Here is an 8,107-nt window from a genome sequence, read left to right as displayed (position 1 = left end):
CGAGCCCCCAGCGCCTCGGGGGTAGCCGACCCCGCCGCAGGGAGGGGCGAGCGGTCCACACCCGCGCGGCCAGGCCGGGTTCCAGGAAGCGGCAGGGGGCGGAGCCCAGGGCAGGCCGGGGTTGCAACATCGGAGGGCGGCACGGCGGCGTGCGTGCCCGGGCAGTGCCACCGCCCCGGCCCCGCGGGCCCCGCCGGGGAGGGAGGCGCGGACACCGGCGGGCGTCGCAGCCCGGGCGGGGCACCAGAGTGGCACGGCCCGCTTAGCGACGCGCCCTGCAGCCCCGCCAATCAGGAGCCGGCTGGGTACGCCCTGGCCAATGAGGATGCCCCAGCGAGCCAGGCCACACCCCCAAGCGGAGCCCATTGGCCCAATGGAAGGGCTGGGGGCGGTCCCTTAGCTCCCCCGAGCCCCGCCCTCTTGGTCCCTTTCGGACGTCCCCCTCCCGGCGCTTCCTAATATAGGGGCGCCAGGGTGGGTCCGAGGGAGCCCCGCGCCCCTCGGCTGGCACCGCCTTATCAGGCCCAGAATGATGCTCACATTTCAGGCAGTCGTTCATCAAACGTTTCCCGAGGATGCGAAGATGAGCAAGGCAGATAGAGAGGAAAAGGCCCGTTGAAGGAGGGCATTCCGGGCAGCGGGCACAGCCCGTGCAAAGGCCCTGGGGCAGCCCCTGGCCTGGTGCGTGCGAGGAACAGCGAGGAGGCCCGTGTGGCTGGAAGGAGGAGAGGAAGGCAGGGAGGGCACGAGGAGAGGTCGTGCAGGGCCTTGGGGGCTGCGGGGAGGACTTTGTCCTCCTGAGGGCAATAGGGAGCCGTGGAGGGCTTTAGACAGTGCCACATAAAGACTGTGGGATTGGGGACAAGATCCTTTCCCTCTCTGGGCCGTCTCTCCTCATCCGTGAAATGGGGGCATGGTAACCCCCATCTGGGGAGTGGCTGTGATAGTAAAGGCGGTTTCAGCGAGGTGCCTGGTGCATAGTAGGTACACAGCCTGCATCCAGTCCGTTCCCTGTGGTCCTCCACCCTAGCCCCCTCCATCCGGGTCCCCCGTCTGTCCTCCCCGTAGCCCCCACCAGAGGGCGCCCGGGAGCCCTGAGTTGGTCCCGCCTCCTCCGCCCACAGCCCTCCAGGCTCCCCTCCCTCGGGGGAGAAGCCGAGTCCTCCTCGCGGCCCCGCACGATCTGCCCCGTCCCCTCCCTGCCCTCCCTCCTCCCTCTCTCCCCCTCCTCCCTCTGCTCCAGCCACACGGCCTCCTTACTGCTCCTCCAACACGCCAGGCCCGGGCCTGCCCCAGGGCCTTTGCACCCGCTGTGCCGTCTGGCACACTCTCCCCCCAGACACGCACGTGGCTCCTCCTTCACCTCCTTCTGGTCTCAGCTCCTCGAAGGGCACCCCCAGCCCAACCCCCGCTTCCCCGCCCCCTCTCTCCCTCGCTTTCTTCTTTCTCCATAGCGCTCATCGCCACCCCGCACACTGTCCACTCGACTTCTGCATCTTGCTCGCCGGCCGGCCGTCCCCCCTCCATGGACCGACAGCTCCACGAGGGCGGGAGTTTTGACTCGTTTCTTCCCCGCTGCGACCTCAGGGCCCAGAACCGCACGGGGCGCCCAGCGCGTGCTCGTCAGTGTGGACGGCGGATTCGGACACAGGGCTATGATCAGCTTTTATAGTCACCCCCTCAGTGTCCCAGCTCGGTCTCTGTCCCCCTTCCTGTGTCCTCTCCCAGCCCTGGGGGAGCCCCAGGGGTTCACTGGGCCCAGAGAGGGAGGGGGGGCGCGTGCAGCCAGGGGCCCCCCAGAGACTCGAGAGTCTGGACAGGGCCCCCCCACCATGTGCTGGCAGGAGGGCAGCCTCCGGTCCCCTGGTCACGCTGCCGGCCACTTCCATGTCCCCAGGAACTGCTTTTTGACTGACGGGCGGGTGGTGGAGGCGGCGCGCGGGGTCTGGGGCCCGGCCAGCGTCGGAAGGGCCAGCCCGTTTCCCAGGGGACCGAGGAGCCGTGTCTATGCGGGTGTGTGTGTGTGAAGGGGCCGTGACCCCCCCCCCCCAGCCCGGAGGCCCGGCGGGGACCATCGGGGATGCCTCGGCCCTGACCAGAGTCCCCGCCTCCATCCCGGGCGCTGGGTCCCCGCCCCTTCGCTCCGGAGTCCCTTTGCCAACGAAACCCCAGCGCGGAGGTTTTCAATGAACAGATGGTCCCGGGCCAAGGGGGTGGGGGTGGGGGTGGGGGTGGCGGTGGGGGTGCGAGCTGAGCCCTGAAGGGGGCCCGGGGCGCCCGGAGCAGCCCTGCTGGCCTCCCAGAGGGGAAACCGAGGCAGGGCGCTCCCCCCAGGCCTGCGTGCCCGGGGCGGGGCGCGCCCTTCTCGAAGGGTCCCCTGGTTTGGCCACGTAGCGCTTGGCAGAGGCGGGCGCGGGGGAGGGCCGAGGGCCGGGCCCGCTGCCATGTCAAATTCCTCCCGCGCGGGGGTGGGGGGGGGGATGTTTTGTTTTTTTTCCAACAGAATCAAAAGGAGGAGCGAGCTGCTGGCAGGAAGAAGGGCCCCGCGCCAGGCCCAGCCGGGCTCACCCTCAAAATCACGCTCCCGGCCGCGCGGCCCAGCAGCAGCGGGGCTGGGGGGGCGGGAAGGGCAGCTACAAGGGGGCGGCCTCCTCCAGGCACAGCGGGCACGGCCTTCAAGGCCCCCTGGCTGTTGCAGCCCCCCGCCCACCAGTGCCTCCCAGGCTTCGCGGCCTCTACACCTTTGCTTGGGCTGTTCCCTCTGCCAGGCATGCTCTTCCCGTCCATCCCTGTATCCCACCCAGGTCACCTCGGATCTGGTCTTCCATCCCCTGGACCGACAGGGCCGAGGCTGAAAAAAAAAAAATCAGTCGTCCCCATCCTGTCTTTATTTAAACGTGGTATTTTGTGCCTTGTGGATCGTCGGCATTCCTTTTGATTCTTAAAAAGATTGCGTTGGGGTCGGCCTGGTGGTGCGTAGTGGTTAAGTTTGTGGGTTCGCATCCGGGTGTGGACCTACACACCATGCTGTGGCGGCATCCCACATACAAAGTAGAGGAAGATGGGCACAGATGTTAGCTGAGGGCCAATCTTCCTCACCAAAAAAAAAAAAATAATAATAATAATCTCATTTAAAGGTTAGTTATCTAGAGCTGCAGGCAGCAAGCCATGACAGCCAGGCCCACCCATCTAAGCTGGTCGTCGGCTCCCTCAGTGCTCAGGGAACTTCTGCCTGGTCCTGGAGCCCACCCTGGGAGGCCATGACCCCAGCAGGCCTGCTGGCACCAGCTGTGTGACCCCGGGCAGGTTGTTTCCTTCTCTGGGCCTGAGTGGATGTCTCTTCCATCAAACCAGGTCCTGCCTGGAGGGCAGCTTGTGCATCAAATGGGATAATGGCTGGAGAGGCCGCCCACACAGTGGAAGCTGTTATTAGGGCCGTGGGGCCACCCAGGCCTCAATTTCCTCACCTATCAAATGGGCATAATGAGCTGGCTGCTGCTAACCTCCCGGGGCTCCAGAGGCTTCGAGAGAACATCTGAAGACTGTCCCACCCACTGTGGGGACAGGGGCTTCTGCTGGGAAGTCCGGCCCCCTGCCCCTGATTATAATAACATCTCCTGCAGAAATATGGAAAAGGAAAAAAAAAATCGCAAAAAAAAAAATTGGCAATTGCCACCTCCTTCCTCCTGGTCTGTTCCTTCCTTGCCATGCTTTTTTCCTTTCCTGCCCTTTTTCACAGCCAAGAGCCAGAAAGTAGGACCCTCCTGGGGTAGGGAGAGGGGCCTGTGAGCCAGGCTGCCACCTTCAAATCCTAAGCTTCCTGAGTTCTGGCTGTGTGACCTCGGGCCACTCTCTCAACCTCTCTGTGCCTTAGCTTCCTTGTCTGGACCATGCGAATGATGTCAGTGCCGTCCACGTGGATCTGTGGCAATGACTTAACATGGGGATCAGCAGACTATGACCCAGGGGCCCCATCTTTCTGTTCAGCCTGAGAACGAAGAATTGTTTGTACGTTTCTAACTGCTTGGGAGCAATCAAAAGAAAAATATTTTGTGACATCCGGAAATTATGTGAAATCCGCATTTTGTGTTTGTAAATAAAGTTTTATCGGCACACGGCCACGCCCATTTATTGATTTCTCATCCCTGGTGGCTCGAGCTACAAGGGTAGGGCTGAGGAGGCGAGAGAGACCGCCTGGCCCGCCACGCTGAAAATCTTATTCTCTGGCTCTTTGCAGAAAAAGCTGGCAACCCCTGGGTGACCCTGGGCAGCACTGTGTACAAAATTCTCCAGGTGTGCTTGGTGTTGTTAATAAATGTGTGGTTCCTACACGAGTCACATGCTATTGTTCCCCTGTAAACGTTGCATCGCCAGCATTTCTCCCGCCCCACTGACGATTTCGGGAAGCCCGCCTTGCTCTGCCATCCCGGGACATCTCTTGCGTGATCCCCCTTGGCTGGACACGCAGGTTGTTCCCAGTGGCTAAGGGAGGGCCGTGAACAGCCTGGCGTCTCGAGCCGGGTCTGTTTTACGTAGCAGACTCGCCTCCATCCTTTGCGTGCGCTGCATCCTGTTCCGGGCAGGTTGCAAATAACTTATTTAATCTTCGTCAGGACTCACCCCCGCTGCCATCTGGTTGGCACGCTCCCCATCCGTCACCGGGCTCGGCCAGCGCAGGGGGCGCAGCTGGAACTCCATCTCTCCGGGTGGGTGTGGCAAATGGTGCAACCACTTTGGAAAACGGTTTGGCGGGTTCTTAAGAAGTTCAACGCACACCTACCGCAGTGGGACCCAGCCTGCGCCCTTGGGTCTTGACGCAAAAGAAATGGAAGCCTAGGAAGCAGGCCGTGCAAAGGCTTGCACGCAAATGCGCTGGGCATCCGATGCAGTCTGCTCCCAGACCTTTATCCCACAGGGCCAGATGCAGATGGTCACCCGAGGGCTTGTGTGGGGGGGGCTCCTAGCTGCTCTCTCTGTGACGGTCCAGAACGGGCAGCAACTCGGATGTCCACAGCAAGGGATGCACACACGGGTGCTCACACATCCAGACAGTGGAATATTAGCTGGCAATAAAAAGGCGGGAATTCTCAGTACCCAGGACAAGGGGATGAACCTCGAAATAAGTGGGTCAAGGAAGCCAGATGCAACAGACTGCGATTGACAGGCAGCCACACCCGCTCCTTTGCTGACAGTCTGTGACGCTTCTGTGCCGCAGGGAAGTAACCGCAGGTCATTGGCATGTACGGCTCCGGCCTCAGTTCCCACATCTGCAGAACGGGCTTAAACACGCTCCTACCTCACAGGTGTGCACACCTGCGGCTGTGATACTGCGCGACTTTGCTTACGCGGCTCTACGTAAGGGTTGGAGGTGCGTCGTTATCGTTCAGCGATTTGTTTCCTTTTTTAAAAACTTTCCCTCCATACAAAGCATCTTGGGGATTAATTCCCGTCAGCGCTGTGGCTGAAGGGCCCTGCTGGGTGTGCGTGTGCATGACTCTGTTAAACATGTGTATTTACATATTTAACACGCATATTTACATATTCACCATGCACGTCCACATGTCCGATACACATATTTGCATATGTAACACGCATATTTGCATATACATGCATATTCACAAGTCTGCCATGTACATTTGCATATTCTGTACACACATTCACATATCTGATATGCATGTTTGCATATTTAATATGCCTATTTAATATCTGCATATATTATACAATATATAAATGTATATTATATAATGCATACTGCATATTGAATACATATATATTTATATGTAATACATCTTATATATGCATATATAATATGTATAATACATATTTACACATATATATACACATACACACATATATATACATGATTTCTTTTTAAAAATGAGATTTACAAGGCCTTTAGTCCTTCCGAAACTTTCATTCAGTCAACAAATATGCATTGAAGACCTACTACGTACCCGGCGAGGTCCTCAGGGCCAGAGACACAGCCGTGAACAAAACAGACAGACTCCCCCCGGCCCCCAACGTGGAGCTGACGGTCTCCTTCTGGCAAATTCGTATTTTTAGTGATTTAGCTGCTTACTGGGACTTCAGATGCTGCAATGAGTTTAATCCCAATCTGACTCATGATTGATTCTCACCATTGTTCCCTTTAGTCGTAACTTTAAAAGTTCGCGAATAGAGCAAACAGCCACCCACTCGGCAGCACCAGGATAAACAGACCTTTCGCAACAACCCACACCCCAAAACGCGGGTCCTGCCCCCTGCTCTCGGAGCGCCTCCCTGCCCCAAAGTTAGTCATATTCTGGAATCTGGAATGTGTCCTTTCCTCGCTTGAAAATAATTGTATCTCAAATAGGTATTTCCCCCAAAATGTTGTTTCCTTTTAGTGACTGTCCATTCAGAAAGAGGGTGTCATGCTGTGTGTAATACGTGGGAGCTTCTTGGGCGTGTCACTGTCACATTGCTGAGTCCATCCATACCGTCTGCCTGCGGCTGAGAACACGGCTGTGGCTGCTGAGTAATATGCCTCCGGGTGAATTTCCCACAATGCATTTCTCCATTCTCTCAGCGATGGGCATTTGGATCATTTCTGGCGTTTCGCCTTCTTCACGGTGCAGGGATGAACATTTTGGGGCACGTTTCCCGGGGCTGTAAGCCAGGGTTTCTTGTGAATAGACACCTGGGAGAGGAAAGGCTATATTATGTGGCACATGAGTGTTCAGTGTTGTGAGGAATGTCAGCCCGCTTTCCAAAGCTTTTGCCGTGTGGAAGAGCTCAGTGTACGCACAGCCTCCCCGGGTATTGCTGGATATTTTAACTTTGGGGCAATGATAGAGGGGTCTCGTGGTGGCCTTGTCATGCATTTCCTTGATCCCTAAAAGGGGTGGACATCTTTTCATGCACTTCTTGGCCCCCCACGTTTCATCATTCACACTGCGCCTGTTCATGCTTTTTGCACACGTTTCTTTTGCGTAGTTGTCTTTTTCTTATTGGAACCTCGCTATTTTTAAAGGACCCTATCACATGCCACCGGAAGGCTGGCCGTTATTTACAGCACGCGTTCTCAACAGGGGCCCAAATTGGTTCTTAGGGCATGAAAAAAAATTTCACTCTCTCAATGTACAAAGCACAGACATGCATACAATACACAAACCCATAGGCAGTGTATCTGGGTGTTAAAATTTCACGAGGGCTGATTCCGAGAAAAATGTCTAAAAACAGCTGAAGGGGCAATCATGAAAAAAAAGTTGAGAAACACCAATTTGTAGCCATTTTCACAAGTGTACGGCAACGATCTTATCGAGGGGCATACATACCTTTTCCCACGTTCGGGACAGACTCCCGGAAGTTGGACCCTACCGTCTGAACTTGTCTCGGGCCTCGCCGTGCAGGCCGAATTGTTTTCCCAATTCTTACCATCTTCGCCTCCAGGCTGTTTATGAAAATGCCCGTTTCACCACATCCTCACCAGCACTGGGTTTTATCAATTTAAAAATCTCAACCCACTTTGAAGCGTGCGAGAGCATGGCACGTTCTTGCCGGGGTTCACCTTTCTTTGGTCTCTGCAAGGCCGCATCTTTTTTACACGTTTGCGAATTCCTCTGTCTCTTTGGAACGTTCTAGAGTGGAAGAGCTGTAGGCCAAGACATCTGGAGCGAAGGGGATTCCTGGCAGAGAGGGGCAGCAGCTTAGCTGAGTTGCGTCCCCTGGTTCCACGGAAAGCAGAACTTGTTGGTGATGCAGCTGGATGCTTAGCGAAGGGGAATTTCCAGTCGAGCGTCAAAGGTGTCGCCCGGTTTCTTCTGGCTGCTTATGGGAGAGGAAGGAGAGAGATGGAAGGAAGAACGTTTGAGCAGAAAGGAACCACGTCTTGAGGATCTGGAACCCTGTCAGCCTGTCCAGATCACAAAAGAAACCAAAATTTAGAGATTCATTGTCAGAAAGGCGTCCTCCGAACCATCATTGCCTGTGAGCTGGGTGACCTTTGGCAGGTGTCTAAACCTCTCTGAGCCTCAGTTTCCTCATCCATGAGATGCAGATGGAGGCAACAGCGCACGCCTCCTAGGGCAGCTGTGAGGGATGGCTGAATGGGCTCGTGTGAAGTGCT

This window comes from Equus caballus, chromosome 7 (assembly GCF_041296265.1).
Source record: "Equus caballus isolate H_3958 breed thoroughbred chromosome 7, TB-T2T, whole genome shotgun sequence".
In the NCBI taxonomy this organism is placed as follows: Eukaryota; Metazoa; Chordata; class Mammalia; order Perissodactyla; family Equidae; genus Equus; species Equus caballus.
Note: the sequence above shows the minus strand (reverse complement) of the source record.